The following is a 15,838-nucleotide window of genomic DNA, read 5'->3' as shown; positions in this document are numbered from 1 at the left end:
TTTGTAATTCTGTGGAAAATGCCATTGTTAATTTGATAGGGTTTACATGGAATCTGTAGATTGCTTTGGGTAGTGTCATCATTTTCATAATATTGATTCTTCCAGTCCAAGAACATGGTATATCTCTCCATCTGTTTGTATCATCTTTCATTTCTTTCATCAGTATCTTACAGTTTTCTGAGTACAGATCCTCTGCCTCCTTACATAGGTGTTTTATTCTTTTTGATGTGATGGTAAATCGGATTGTTTCCTTGATTTCTCTTTCAGGTCTTTTGTTATTAGTGTATGGGGATGCCAGATATTTCTGTTAATTAATCTTGTATCCTCCCAGTTTACCAAATTCACTGAAGAGCTCTAGTGGTTTTCTGGTAGCATCTTTAGGATTTTCTGTGTATAGTATCATGTTATCTGGAAAGAGTGAATTTTACTTCTTCTTTTCCAATTTGGATTCCTTTTATTTATTTTTCTTCTCTGATTGCCATGGCTAGGACTTCCAAAATTATGTTGAATAAAAGTGTTAAGAGTGGACATCCTTGCCTTGTTCCTGATCATAGAAGAGATGCTTTCAGTTTTTCACTGTTGAGAATGATGTTTGCTGTGGGTTTGTTGTATATGGCCTTTATTATGTTGCGGTAGGTTCCCTCTATCGGAGAAAGCAATGGCAACCCACTCCAGTACTCTTGCCTGGAAAATCCCATGGATGGAGGAGCCTGGTAGGCTGCAGTCCATGGGGTCGTGAAGAGTTGGACATGACTGAGCGACTTCACTTTCCCTTTTCCCTTTCATGCCTTGGAGAAGGAAATGGCAACCCACTCCAGTGTTCTTGCCTGGAGAATCCCAGGGACAGGGGAGCCTGGTGGGCTGCCGTCTATGGGGTCACACAGAGTCGGACACAACTGAAGTGACTTAGCAGCAGCAGCAGGTTCCCTCTGTGCTCCCTTTCTAGAGAATTTTTATCATAAATAGGTGTTGAATTCTGTCAAAAGCTTTTTCTGAACCTATTGAGATGACCATATGGTTTTTATTCTTCAATTTCTCGATGTTGTATCTCACTGATTGATTTCCAGATATTGAAAACTCTTTGCATCACTGGTATAAATTCCACTTGATCATAGTGTCTGATCCTTTTAATGTGTTTTTAGATTCAATATGATCATGTTCTGTTGAGGACTTTTGCTTCTATGTTCATCAGTGATATTGGCCTATGATTTTTTTTTGATATCTTGGTCTGATTTTGATTTCAGTATGATGGTGGCCTTGTATTGGTAGAATGCGCTTGGGAATGTTCCTTTCTCTGAAATTTTTTTGGAAGAGTTTCAGAAGGGTAGCTGTTAACTCTTCTCTGCATGTTGGATAGAATTTGCCTGTGAAGTCACCTGATCCTGGATTATTTGTTTGTTGGAAGATTTTTAATCAGTTTCAATTTCAGTACTTGTGATTGGTCTGTTTGTATTTTCTCTTTTTTCCTTGGCTTAGTCTTTAAAATTTGTAACTTTCTAAGAATTTGTCCATTTCTTCTAGGTTGTCAATTTTATTGGCCTGTAGTTGCTTGTATTCTCTCTTAAAATGCTTTGTATTTATGTGGTATCTGTTGTAACTTCTTTTTCATTTCTAATTTTATTGATTTGAATCCTCTCCTTTTATTCCTGGTGAGTCTTGCTGCAGTTGTTCAGTCACTAAGTTGTATCTCTTTGTGACCCCATGGACTGCAGCATGCCAGGCTCCCCTGTCCACTATCTCCTGGAATTTGCTCAGATTCATGTCCATCGAGTCAGTGATGCTATCTAACCATCTCATCCTTTGCTGTCTCCTTCTCCTTTTGCCTTGTCTTTTCCAGCATCAGGGTCTTTTCCAGTGAGTTAGCTTTTCACATCCAGTGACCAAAGTATTGGAGCTTCAGCTTCAGTCCTTTCAATGAATATTCAGGATGGTTTCCTTTAGGATTGATTGTTTTGATCTCCTTGCAGTCCAAGGGATTCTCCAACACCACACCTTGAAAGCATCAATTTTTTAGCACTCAGGCTTCTTTATGGTCCAACTCTCACATCTGTACGTGTCTACTGGAAAAACCATAGCTTTGACAGACCTTTGTTGGCCAAGTGATGCCTGCCTCTGGTTTTTAATACACTGTCAAGGTTTATCATAGCTTTCCTTCCAAGGAGCAAGCATCTTTTCTTTTTTAAAGTATCTTTTAATTTCATGGCTGCAGTCACCATCCACAGTGATTTTGGAGCCCAAGAAAATAAAAGTCTGTCACTGTTTCCACTTTTTCCTCTTCACTTTGCCATGAAGTGATGGGACCTGATGCCACTATCTTACTAGTTTTTTGAATGTTGAGTTTGAAGCCAACTTTTTTACTCTCCTCTTTCACCCTCATCAAGAAGCTCTTTAGTTGCTCTTCACTTTCTGACATTACAGTGGTATCATCTGCATATCTAAGATTGTTGATATTTCTGGCAATCTTGATTCCAGCTTGTGCTTCTTCCAGCCTGGCATTTTGCATGATGTACTCTGCGTGGAAGTTAAATAAGCAGGGTGACAACTCCTTTCCCAATTTTGAACCAGTCTGTTGTTCCGCGTCTGGTTCTAACTGTTATTTCTAGACTTGCATACAGGCTTCTCAGGAGACAGGTAAGGTGGTCTAGTATTCCCATCTCTTTTAAGAATTTTCCAGTTTGTTGTGATCCACACAGTAGAAGTCCATTAAGCAGAGGTAGATGTTTTTCTGGAATTTTTTTGTGTGATCCAGTGGATGTTGGTAATTTGATCTCTAGTTCCTCTGCCTTTTCTAAACCCAGCTGAAGGTTTATCAATTTTCTGGCTGAAGGTTTAATTTCATCTCAGAGAACTAGCTTTTAGTTTCATTGACCTTTACTGTTTTCTTTATCTCTGTTTAATTTATTTCTGCTCTGGTCTTCATGATTTCTTTCCTTCTACTAATTTGGGGTTTTGTTTGTTCTTTCTCTGGTTGCTTTAGGCATAAGTTTAGGTTGTTTATTTGAGGTTTTTCTTGTTTCTTGAGTAACATTATATTGCTGTAAACTCTCAAACCTGGTTTTGCTGTGTCCTCTGGGTTTTGGATCATAATGTTTTGTTGTCACTTGTCTCTACATTCTTTATTTCCTCTTTGACTTCTTCAGTGATCCATTGGTTATTTTGTTTAGCCTCCATGCCTTTGTGTTTTTTAGTTTTTTTTTTTTTCCTGTAATTGATTCCTAATCTCATAGCGTTGTGGTCAGAAAAGATGCGGGATATGATTTCAGTTTCCTTAAATGTACCAAGACTTGATTTGTGACCCAAGATGTGATTTGTCCTGGAGAATGTCCTGTGTGCACCTGAGAAAAAGTGTATTCTGCTGCTTTCAGATGGAATGTTCCATAAGATAGCAGTTAAATCTCTCTGGTCTAGTGTGTCATTTAAGGGTTGCATTTTTTTATTAATGTTCTAGCTGGATGATCTGTCCATTGGTGTAAGTGGGGTGTTAAAGTCTCCCATTATTAATGTGTTACTGTTGATTTCGCCTTTATGGCTGTTAGTATTTGCCTTGTATATTGAGGTGCTCCTATGTTGAGTGCAAGAAAAAGACCCGTATGTATGCTGTCTACAAGAGACCCACTTTAGACCTGGGGACACATATAGACTGAAAGTGAAGGGATAGAAAAAGATATTGCATGCAAATGAAAATCAAAAGAAAGCTGGAGTAGCAATACTCACATGAGACAAAATAGACTTTAAAATAAAGACTGTTATAAGAGATAAGAGTTTCCCTGGTGGCTCAGACTCTGGTAAGGAGTCTGCCTGCAACGCAGGAGACCTGGGTTCAATCCCTGGGTCGAGAAGATCCCCTGGAGGAGGGCATGGCAGTCCACTCTAGTATTCTTGCCTGGAGAATTCCATAAACAGAGGAGCCTGGTGGACTGCGGTCTATGGGGTCACAAAGTTGGACATAACTGAGCGGCTAATAAGAAGAAATAACAATTGTAAATATATACATGCACCCAACATAGCAGTACCTCATTGTATTTTTCATCCTTTTGATTGCGGTCATTCTACTAGATATGAAGTGGTATCTAACTGGGATTTTGACTGCCATTTCCCAAATGGTTAATGATATTCAGCATGTTTTTGTGTGCTTATTGGCCATTTGTATATCTTTGGGAAAATGTCTATTCAAATCCTCTGCCCATTTTTCTTTTAAGTGAGTCTTTTTATTGTTTAATTGTAAGAGGTTATTTGATACATTACGTATACAAGTTACTTAAAGACGAATGATTGGCCTTTGAAAACCCCATGTTTTCTCCCAGTTTGTGGTTTATCTTTTTTAATGCTGTCTTTCGGAGAACAGTTATTAATTTTTATGAATTCCAATTTTTCTTTTTGGTGTATCTAAAGGAAGCCTCTGCCTATTCCAGACTTGTGAAAAGTTATTCCTGTTTTCATCTGAGTGCTTCCTAGTTTTGGTGTACATATGGGTCTGTGATGCATTTAAATAATACCTAGTACCTATATTTTAAATTTCTAGTTGTGATAAAATCTACATGATGGGAAGTTTACCATCTTAATCTCTTTTTTAATGATTTTATTTATTTTTGGCTGTCCAGGGTCTTCACTGCTGCTTGGGCTTTTCTCTAGTTGCAGCAAGCACGGTCTGCTCTCTAGCTGTGGCACATGGGCTTCTCGTTGCAGTGGTTTTTCTTGCGGAGCACAGGCTCTAGGGTGCACGGGCTTCAGTAGTTGCGGCTCCCAGGCTCTAGAGCACAGGGTCAGTGAGTGTGGTGCGCTGGCTTAGGTTCCCGTGGCGTGTGGGATCGTCCCTGACGAGGGGTCGGACTCACAGCTCCTGCACTGGCACTCGGGTTCCCCACCACTGATCCCCCGGGGAAGCCCTCGGGCATATCTTAGATTCTCGTTTTCTATACACATACCTAGTGAGAGAGGCCAGGATCAAGAAGCCTGAGAGCTGGGAGTCCTCGGCCACAGTTCTGGCTCTGCTGTCAAAAGCTCTGGGGCCTCTGGCAAGTGCCTCCTGCTGCCTCAGTGGTGTCCAACTCTTGCGACCCCATGGACTGCAGCCCACCAGGCTCTTCTGTCCATGGGATTTCCCAGGCAAGAATACTGGAGTGGACTACCATTTTCTTCTCCAAACCATTTTTAAGGATACAGTTCAATAGTGTTAAGTAATTTACCTTGTTAGGCAACCAGTTACTGGAACTCTTCTCATCTTGGAAAACAGAAACTCTACCAATTAAACTATTCCCCATTTCCCTGTCCTCCAGTTCTACTGATGTAGAGCACTGTTTTGTCATTTCAAGTGTTTGTTAGCTGTTTGTAGATCTTCTCTGGAGAAATGTCTATTCAAGGTCTTTGCCCACTTTTATATAAAAGGCATTGCTTGATCTTTTTTTTTCAATTAAATTCTGGTTCTTTCCATTTTCTAGATACTAACTCGTTACCACATGTATGATTTGAATATATTTTCTCCCATTTCATTTCACTCTGTTGGTTGTGTTCTTTTGATGTGTAGTTGTTTTTTTTTTTATAATAGTCCAGTTTATTTGTTTATACTTTTGTTGCCTGTGCCAAGAAATAATTCCAGTCCAAGAAAGCTCTTCCCCTAAATTTTCTCCTAGGAGTTGTATCATCTTCTTATGTTTAGCTCTCTGTTCCAGTTTGAGTTTATATGTGTAAGGTTAGGGTCTGGTCTCAGTCTTTTGCACATGGTTGTCCAGTTTTCCAAACACCGTTGACAAGACTGTTGTTTCCTCATTGAATGGTCTTCTTCCTTGTTGAAAGTTATTTGCCCATCAACACTAGGGTTTATTTCTGGGCTCTTTATTCCTTTGCACTATGTGTCTGTCTTTATGCCATTGCCACACTGATTTGATTAGTGTAGTTTTCTGTTAAGTTTTGAAATCAAGAAGTACAGGCTTCCAACTTTGTTATTTGTCAAAACTGTTTTGGCTGTTCAGAGTCCCTTGAGATTCCATGTGAATTTTAGAATGGACTTTTCTGTTTCTTAGAATACCAGTGGGATTTTGATGGGGAATATTTTGAATCTCTACACTTTGAATAGTATTGGTGTCTTAACAATACAGAGTTTTCCAATCCATTCATATAGGATGTCTTATTTACTTCTGTCTTTAATTTCAGCAACATTTTATAGTTTTCAGAGTTATAAGACTTTTGTGTCCTTGGTTAGGTTTATTCCTAATTATTTTACTCTTTGATGCTGTTGTAAGTGGAATTTAAAAAATTTTTCTTTTCAGAGTTTTCATGAAATGATGGATTAACAGGTAATTTTTACTGTTAAATATATCAGAAAAGTCAATAGGATGTTGATTTCTTCACTAAGGTGTAGTTGATTTACAATGTTTTATAAGTTTCAAGTGTACAACACAGGGATCAGAATTTTTATAGATTATAATCCATTTCAAGTTTTTATAAAATATTGGCTCTGTTCTCTGTGCTGGATAGTATATCCTTGTAATGTATTTATTTGTTACATAGTAGTTTGTACTTTTTAACCACTACCCATCTTGCTCCTCCTCCTTCTGTCTCCCTAGGGATAACCACTAGTTTGTTCTCTATTATATCTGTAAGTCTGGTTTTTATTGTTAATTCATTTTATTTTTTAGATTCCACATATAAATTATATAGTATTTCTCTGTCTTATTTCATTAAGATTAATACTCTCCAGGTTCATCTACCTTGTTACAGATAGCAGAGTGTCATTGTTTTTTATGGCTGAGTAGTAGTCTATCGTGTCTTTATGACGTCTTTATCTATCTGTTGAGGAACACTTACGTTGCTTCCATAGTTTGGCTATTGTAAATAATGCTGCTAAGAACATGAGGGTACATGTATCTTTTCAGATTAGTGTTTTCATTTCTTTGGATATATACTCAGAAGTGGAATTGCTGAGTTACATGGTAGATCTATGTTTAGTTTTTTAAGCAGTCTCCATGCTGTTTTCATAGTGACTGCGCCAATTTACATTCCCACCAACAGTGTACAGGAGTTCCCCTTTTTTCCACATCCTCACCAACATTTGTTACTTGTGTTCTTTTTGATGATGCCAATTCTATCTTAAGGTTTTGATTTGCCCTTCTCTGATGATTACTGATATTGAGCACATTTTCATGTGCCCGTTGGCCACCTGTATGTTGTCTTTGGAAAAATATCTATTCAGGTTTTCTGCCCATTTTTAAATCAGGTTATTTGTTTGTTTGATGTTGAGTTGTAGGAGCTGTTTATATATTTTGGATATCAACCCCTGCTTGGTCATATCATTTTCAAGTATTTTCTCTTGTTCAGAAGGTTGTCTTTTCATTTTGTCGATACTTTCCTTTGCTCTGCAAAAGTTTAATCAGGTCCCATTTGTTTATTCTTGTATTTGTTTCCTTTGCTTTAAAAGGCAGATCTAGAAAAGTATTGCTACAGTTTGTCAAAGAGTGTTCTATGTTCTAGGATTTTTTTTTTTTATGGTTTCCAGTCTTAGACTTGGGTCTTTAATCCATTTTGATTTTATCTTCGTATGCAGTGAGAGAAAGTGTGCTGATTTCATTCTTTTGCTTGTAGCTGTCTGGTGTTCCTAGCACCACTTATTAAAGAGACTATCTTTTCCCCATTGTATGTTCTTGCCTCCTCTGTCATAGGTTAATTGGCCATGTGTGTGGGGGATTATTTCTGGGCTCTCTTTTCTGCTCCATCGTGCTGTGTATGTTTTTTGCCAGCACCGTAACGTTTTGATGACTGAATCTTTGTAGTATAGTCTGAAGTCAGGGAGTAGTGTAACTCCAGCTCTGTTACTCTTTCTCAAGATTGGTTTGGCTATTTTAGGTCTTTTGTTTCCATACAAAGTTTAGAATTAATTGTCCTAGTTCATGAAAAATGCCATTGGTATTTTGATAAAGGCTTCACTTGTGGCTCAGCTGGTAAAGCATCTGCCTGCAATGTGGGAGACCTGGGTTCAATCCCTGGTTTGGGAAGATCTCCTGGAGAAGGGAAAGGCTACCCACTCCAGTATTCTGGCCTGGAGAATTCCAGTACCAAAAATGCCATTGGTATTTTGATAAGGACTGCACTGAATATGTAGATTGCCTTGGGTAGTGTGGTCACTTTAACAGTATTCTTCCAGTCCATGAACACAGTATATTGTTCCATCTATTTGTGTCATCTTCAGTTTTTTCCCTCACTGTCTCACAGTTTTCTGAGTAATGGCCTTTTATCTCCTTAGTTAGATTTATTGCTAGGTATCTTATTCTTTTTGATGCAGTGGTAAATGGAATTCTTAAGTTCTTATTCTGAAAGTTCATTGTTAGTGTAGAGAAATATATTTCTGTATATTTTTGTCTTGCAGTTTTACTGAATTCATTGGTAAGCTCTAGTAGTTTTTTGGTGGTGTCTTTAGAATTTTCTATATATAGTGTCATATCATCTGCAAAGAGGGATAGTTTTACTTCTTCCTTTCCAGTTTAATCTCTTTTTATTTTCTGTTTCTTATCTGGTTGCTGTCGGTAAGACTTTGAATAGTATTTTGAATAATAGTTGTGCATTTGCCTATTCCTGATCTTAGAGGAAATACTTTTAGCTTTTCACTGTCAAGTGTGATGTTAGCTATAGGCTTATTATATATGGCCTTTATTACACTGAGGTTATTCCCTCTGTAGCTACTTTCCAGAGAGTACCATGAATGATGTTGAATTTTGTTAAAAGCTTTTTCTGTGTGTATTGAGATGATCATATGATTTTTTGTTTTTTGGTCATGTAATTTTTATTTTTCAGTCTGTTAATGGGGTATGTTACATTGAATGATTTGCAGATAGTGGACCATCCTTCCTCCCACAGATAAACTCCATATGATCATGGTGTATGATCCTTTTAATGTGTTGTTGAATTCAGTTTGCTGTTTTGAGGATTTTTACATGGTTTCATGATTTTGACTTGTAATTTTCATTTCTGTGATATCTTTGTCTACTTTTAGTATCAGGGTGATGCTGCTGGCTAGAATGATTCTGGAAGCATTCATTCTTCTGCAATTTTTTGGAACAGTTTGAGAAAGATGGGTGTTAACACTCTTCTAAATGTTTAGTAGAATTCACCTGTAAAGCCATTTGGTCCTGGACTTTTGTTTTTTGGGAGTTTTTATTACTGATTCAACTTAATTACTGGTAATTGGTCTATTCATACTTTTTTTTTTTTAGTTCTACCACTTTATTGCTACCAGCCCATCTCCCTCCACCCTGGTGCACACATGCTCAGCCATGCGACCCCATGGACTGCAGCCCGCCAGGCTCCTCTGTCCATGGACTTCTCCAGGCAAGAATACTGGAGTGGGGTGCCATTTCCTTCTCCATATTCATACTTTTTATTTCTTCCTGGTTCAGTCTTGGGAGATTGTACATTTCTAGGAAATTTCCCATTTCTTTTAGGTTGTCCATTTTATTGGCATATACTTTGTGGTATAGTCTTGTGACCCTGTGTATTTCTGTGGTGTCAGTTGTTACGTCTTTTTCACTTGTAATTTTATTGATTTGGGTCTTCTGTCTAGATGAGTCTGCCTAAAGGCTTATATATTTTATCTTTTCAATGAACCAGATCTTAGTTTTATTGATAATTTCTATTTTTTTCTTAGTTTCAATTTCATTTATATCTTCTCTGATCTTTATGATTTCTTTCTTTCTACTAACTTTGGGTTTTGTTTTTTCTCTGGTTCCTTTAGGTGTAAGGATAGGTTGCTTATTTCAGATTTTTCTTATTTCCTGAGATAAGCTATTGCTATAAACTTCCCTCTTTAGAACTCCTTTTGCAGTATCCCATAGATTTTGGATCATTGTGCTTTTTGTTTTCCACTTATGTTTTGATTTCCTCTTTGATTTCTTTAGTGATCCATTGCTTGAATAGTAGCATATGGTTTTGCCCCTACATGTTTGTGTTTTTTGGCAGTCTTCTTCATGTAGTTGATTTCTAGTCTCATAGAATTGTGGTCAGAAAAGATGTTTAGGGATTTCAATTTTCTTAAATTTGCCAAGGCTTGCTTTATTGCCTAGCATGTCATCTGTCCTGAAAAATGTTCTATGTTCTCTTGAAAAGAATGCATTCTCCTTCTCTTGGCTAGAATGTCCCATATATATTAAGTCCATCTGGTTTAATGTCATTTAAGGCCAGTGTTTCCTTATTGATTTTCTTTCTGGATGATCTCTTGATGGAGTTGAGTTATAAAAGTCCCTACTGTTATTATGTTACTGACTGATGATGATTTGCACCTTTTTGTAAAACCTTTGACTGTGTGGATCACAATAAACTGCGGAAAATTCTGAAAGAGATGGGAATACCAGACCACTTGACCTGCCTCTTGAGAAACCTATATGCAGGTCAGGAAGCAACAGTTAGAACTGGACATGGAACAACAGACTGGTTCCAAATAGGAAAAGGAGTACGTCAAGGCTGTATATTGTCACCCTGCTTATTTAGCTTATATGCAGAGTACATCATGAGAAACGCTGGGCTGGAGGAAGCACAAGCCGGAATCAAGATTGCTGGGAGAAATATCAATAACCTCAGATATGCAGATGACACCACCCTTATGACAGAAAGTGAAGAACTAAAAAGCCTCTTGATGAAAGTAAAATAGGAGAGTGAAAAAGTTGGCTTAAAGCTCAACATTCAGAAAACTTGAGATCATGGCATCCGGTCCCGTCACTTCATGGGAAATAGATGGGGAAACAGTGTCAGACTTTATTTTTCTGGGCTCCAAAGTCACTGCAGATGGTGAATGCAGCCATGAAATTAAAAGACGCTTACTCCTTGGAAGGAACGTTATGACCAACCTAGACAGCATATTAAAAAGCAGAGACATTACTTTGCCAAAAAAGGTCCGTCTAGTCAAGGCTATGGTTTTTCCAGTAGTCACGTATGGATGTGAGAGTTGGACTGTGAAGAAAGCTGAGCGCTGAAAAATTGATGCTTTTGAGCTGTGGTGTTGGAGAAGACTCTTGAGAGTCCCTTGGACTGCAAGGAGATCCAAACAGTCCATCCTAAAGGAGATCAATCCTGGGTGTTCATTGGAAGGACTGACGCTGAAGCTGAAACTCCAATACTTTGGCCACCTGATGCGAAGAGTTGACGCATTGGAAAAGACCCTGATGCTGGGAGGGCTGGGGGCAGGAGAAGAAGGGGGCGACAGAGGATGAGATGGCTGGATGGCATCACCGACTCAATGGACATGAGTTTTGAGTAAACTCTCAGAGTTTGTGATGGACAGGGAGGCCTGGCGTGCTGCGATTCATAGGGTCGCAAAGAGTCGGACATGACTGAATGACTGAACTGAACTGAGGTACTTCTATCTTGGGTGAAAAGTGAAAGTGTTAGTCACTCAGTCATGTCCAACTCTTTGCAATTCCATGGACTGTAGACCACCAGACTCCTGTCCATGAGATTCTCCAGCCCAGAATACTGGAGTGGGTTGCCATTCCTTTCTCCAGGGGATCTTCCCAACCCAGGGATCAAACCTGGGTCTCCCGCATTGCAGGCAGATTCTTTACCATCTGAGCCACCAGGGAAGCCCCTCTTATCCTGAGTGCATATATATTTATAACAGTTGTCATATCTTCTTGGTCTCTTTGTCATTATAAATGTCCTTCTTTGTCTCTTGTTAGTCTTCATTTTAAAGGTTTTTGGGGGCCTGGCCTAAGTATTGCTACCCCATCTTTGTTTTGATTACCATTTGCATGAAATACCTTTTCCCATTTCTTTCCTGTGTGTGTCTAAAGTCGGAAGTGTGTGTATTATAGGTGATGAATATATATATTGGGTCTTGTTTTTCTATTCCTCAGCCACTCTTGTCCTTTTAAATTGGAGGGTAATTGCATTACTGTGTTGTGTTGGTTTCTGCCCTATAGCAGTCATGAATCAGCCATGAGTATACATATGTCCCCTCCTGTTAAGCCTCCCTCCCCCCTCCACCCCATCTCACCCCTCCTGGTTGTCACCGAGCGCCAGGCTGAGCGCCCCACATTGTGCAGCTTCCCACCCGCCGTCTGTTTCACACGCGGTGACACAGGCCCCCAGCGCATCCCGCCTCTCTGCCCCTGCTGCGCCCACAAGTCTCAGCATCCAGCATCCTGTTCTGCACGCGGGCATGTCAGTACCATCCTTCTGGATTTCCATATACATACGTGTGCACTGATGTGTTTCTTTCTTTCTGATTTACTTCTCTGTATAGCAGGCTCTAGGTTTATACACCTCACTAGGACTGACTCAAATGTGTTCATCTTTATGGCTGAGTTTCCATTGTATATATGTACCACATCTTTATTCATATGTTGACGGGCATCTAGGTTGCTTCCATGTCCTATTGTAAATAGTCCTGCAGTGGACATTGGGGTACATTTATCTTTTTGAATTACGGTTTTCTCAGGGCATATGCCCAGTAGTGGGATTGCTGGGTCATATGGCAGTTTTAGTTCCAGATTTTAAAGAAATATCCATCACTGTCTTTTGATTGGAGCATTTAGCTCATTAGTTGTTTGGGGATTGTTTTCATAGTTCTTTTTTGTTCCTCTTCCTTCTTTTGTTTTCTTCCTTTGTGATTTGACAACTGTCTTCAGAGTTATGATTCCCCTTTTTTTGTGTGTATGTACATTATTTTTTCGTGTATGTACATTATTTTATATATAAGTTGCTAATCTCATAACTTCTAATGCATTGTAACCCTGCATTTTTGCTCCTCTCCCTCAACAACTACCGGTTTTCATATTTTAAATATTTATGTAACCAGTAACTACTTATTGAGGATATAGATGATTTTACTACTTTAAAGTAGTAAAGATGATTTTACTACTTCTACTAGCTTTGTACATGGTTAATACATTATTGACTAGAGACACATTAACATGTCTTTTGTTACCCAAAGGTTTCAGACTGACCAGAGACATTTCAACATTTACTTACATAACAAATCACCAGCCACAGGCATTAGTTTCTGCAAAATTTCCCTGGTCAGTAAGGTGTTAATTTACTGACTTTAGCCGTGAGCTTTTTCCTTTCGTGATTCTCATTTTTCTCCTCCTAGCCTTTTCTTTTTCACTTAGAGAAGTTCTTTTAACATTTCTTGTAAAGCTGGTTTTGTGGTGCTTGAACTCTTTAAATAGCTTTTGCTTGTCAGTAAAATGTTTGATCTCTCCATCAAACCAGAATGAAAGCTTTGCTGGGTGGATTATTATTAGTTTGTAGGCTTTTCCCTTTTAATCACTTTAAATATATTGTGCCACTGCCTTTTTTGTTGCAGAATTTTGGGGCCTGCCCACTGGGTGTGTGAGGCTCGTCCCAATAAGGGTATTTTTATAATTTATCAATTAACTATAAAGGCGATCATGCATAAGTAGCATCCAGATCAGTGGAATATTGTCTGAACCCTCAGTATTGCCTGACATTCTTCAGAGACCCTCTTGCTCACCCCCAGAGAAAACCACTGTCCTGGTGTTTGTCATGCATACTGTTAAGCTTGCCTTCTCCCTTGAGCCTGTTGAATTTGATTCCTTATAATGTATTTAGCTAATTATATGGAGAAAATCAATAGTCTAGTAATAGGTAAGATTTCAATTGATCAAAAACATCTTTACCTTGAGTAAACGTTTTTAAGTAGCTCCTGTGTGAGGCATTATACTTGCTGTTGTAACTCAAAGTAACATGCTGGACAAAGTAAAAGGTAAGTAACATGATGAACGAGATATATGCATAATACAATAGGTAAATATTCAAGACTGAGTAGGGGAACTTTTTTTTTTAAGGGTCAGCTCATTTTGTGGATAGAAATTACCATATAAGAGGGCAATCTGTCTGAAATGGGCCTTGAAAAGAGGAATAAGAGAGCTGAGGGGAAGTGGTCTAGATCAGAATGAACTCAAGACATGGACCAGGGCTGTGATTATGTGGATGGAAATTATGGGATGGATTGAAGAGACAGGATCTTAGTGGCTGATGGGATGTGGAGGGACAGGGAGGAAGGTGACAGTGGAAGGGGAGATCATTTATCCTAGGAGCTCAGCTAGTCTGGAGGACAGAATGGGAGTTTGGTGTTGACATGCTGTGTTTGGGACACCAACGAGACACTCAGGTAGAATGGCTGGCATGTGGTTGATGTTCAGATGAGTCTGGGCAGAGTCTAGGATGGATCTGGAAATTTGAGGGTCATTAGCAAATTATTCAGTAACTGCTTACCAAATAATTGGTAATTTATTCTATATGAATGACTAACAAGATTTTTCAGGAGGAGCATATGAAGTGTGATAGAAGAAACCTAGGGACCGCCACGGTGTTGGTGACTGGTGGGGCCAACAGCCAATGGAAGTGAGGAGGGATCGTCAGCGGCAGAGGAGGGCCAGGGGAGGGAGCCACGGAGGCCCAGAGCGAGGTGAGCACCGGGGAGGCAGGGATGCAGGGCCACACCCCTGCCTCCACCTCTACTCACTGAGAACAAGCACCGCTCCTCTTCTCTTCAGCCTGGCTTGTGTGTCAAAGGGTACAACAGAGAGTGATTAAATGTAGACCTGCCTGGACTGGCCAAAGGCCCACTGGGAATCTGACGCAGGAGAGAGTCAGCAAAGTAGTGCAGAGCCCAAAGGGGGTCCGAGGGGGGACTTGGGAGTGGAATCTGTGTCAGAGCCTAAGGAGTGAGAGCGGTGAGACGAGACAAAGTTCTTACCATCTGCCCAACCTCAGACTGGGGAGAGGCCTCTCCCCGAGGGGCACAGGCTAGGCTGTGGGCGCGGGAGGCGCGCTCTGTAGCCCCCTCACGGGGCCCTGCTGCAGTTCAGGACACAGCAGGGCCCCACCTGCGCTCCCCACTGGACCCCCCACCTGACGTCCGACACTGGGGGCTGACCCTTGGGCCCACCTGCGGGCGTCAGCAGCCACAGACGGCATAAACAAAGCACTGGGCGGTCTGTTCTGGCCGGTGCTCTTTTGCGTCCAGGACCCTGTTGGGAGCACGGAGTGCGCTAAACAGACGCCTCCATCTCTCCAGTCACTGCCCCCCTCCAGTGCCTGTGCTGCTGGGTGCTCATGGGGATTAAAGGCAGATCTTACCTTACCTCTGAGGGACTTAATTTTCATTTCTCTTTTCCTTACTCAAATTCTCGATTTGATCCACTGTAAATGTAATTACTTCCTACTTTTGGAAAGGTTCTCTGAGAGGAGGGTACATTTAAAAGTATATAGAGTCAGCACCATCTGTAGGGCAGCCCCCCTGAGCAGTGTGGGGCAGGTCAGCACCCTGAGCTGTCTGTCTCAGGGAGCTTTGTGCTCCTGGACTAGGGTTCATATACTGCAGAGCAGTGCCCGCAGTAAAAAACTTCAGAGAGGCTTGTAAGGGAAGACATCTGGGGGAAGGAAGAGTTGGTTCACTTCCACATGGAGAGTTTCACAAGGGCTTCTTGCCAGAAGGTGCTGGCCCCCGAAAGGATGTCCAGACGTGAGGCCGGGCCCTTCTGCTGGCACAGAACAGAAGGCAGTGCTGGGACTCTGCCACCTGACGGGAGGCGGGGGGTCACCCTGTGCAGGAAGCGCAACCTCAGGACTACAGCACGGGAGCGCCTGAGGCTGTGGGTGGACACTGCAAGGAACCGTCAGAAATGGTTCCAACTCACTGGTTGATATTTCAGCAAAGAACATAGAATGTAAATTGGTGCAGCCACCACGGAAAGCAGTGCACAGGTTCCTTAAACCAAAAATAGAGTTACCATATGATGCAGCAATCCCACTCCTGGGCATATATCTGGAGAAAACTAACTCAGAGAGATACATGCATCCCAGTGTTCACTGCAGCGCTGTTTACAAT

The sequence above is a fragment of the Cervus canadensis genome, chromosome 5 (genome assembly GCF_019320065.1).
Source record: "Cervus canadensis isolate Bull #8, Minnesota chromosome 5, ASM1932006v1, whole genome shotgun sequence".
Taxonomy (NCBI): domain Eukaryota; kingdom Metazoa; phylum Chordata; class Mammalia; order Artiodactyla; family Cervidae; genus Cervus; species Cervus canadensis.
Note: the sequence above shows the minus strand (reverse complement) of the source record.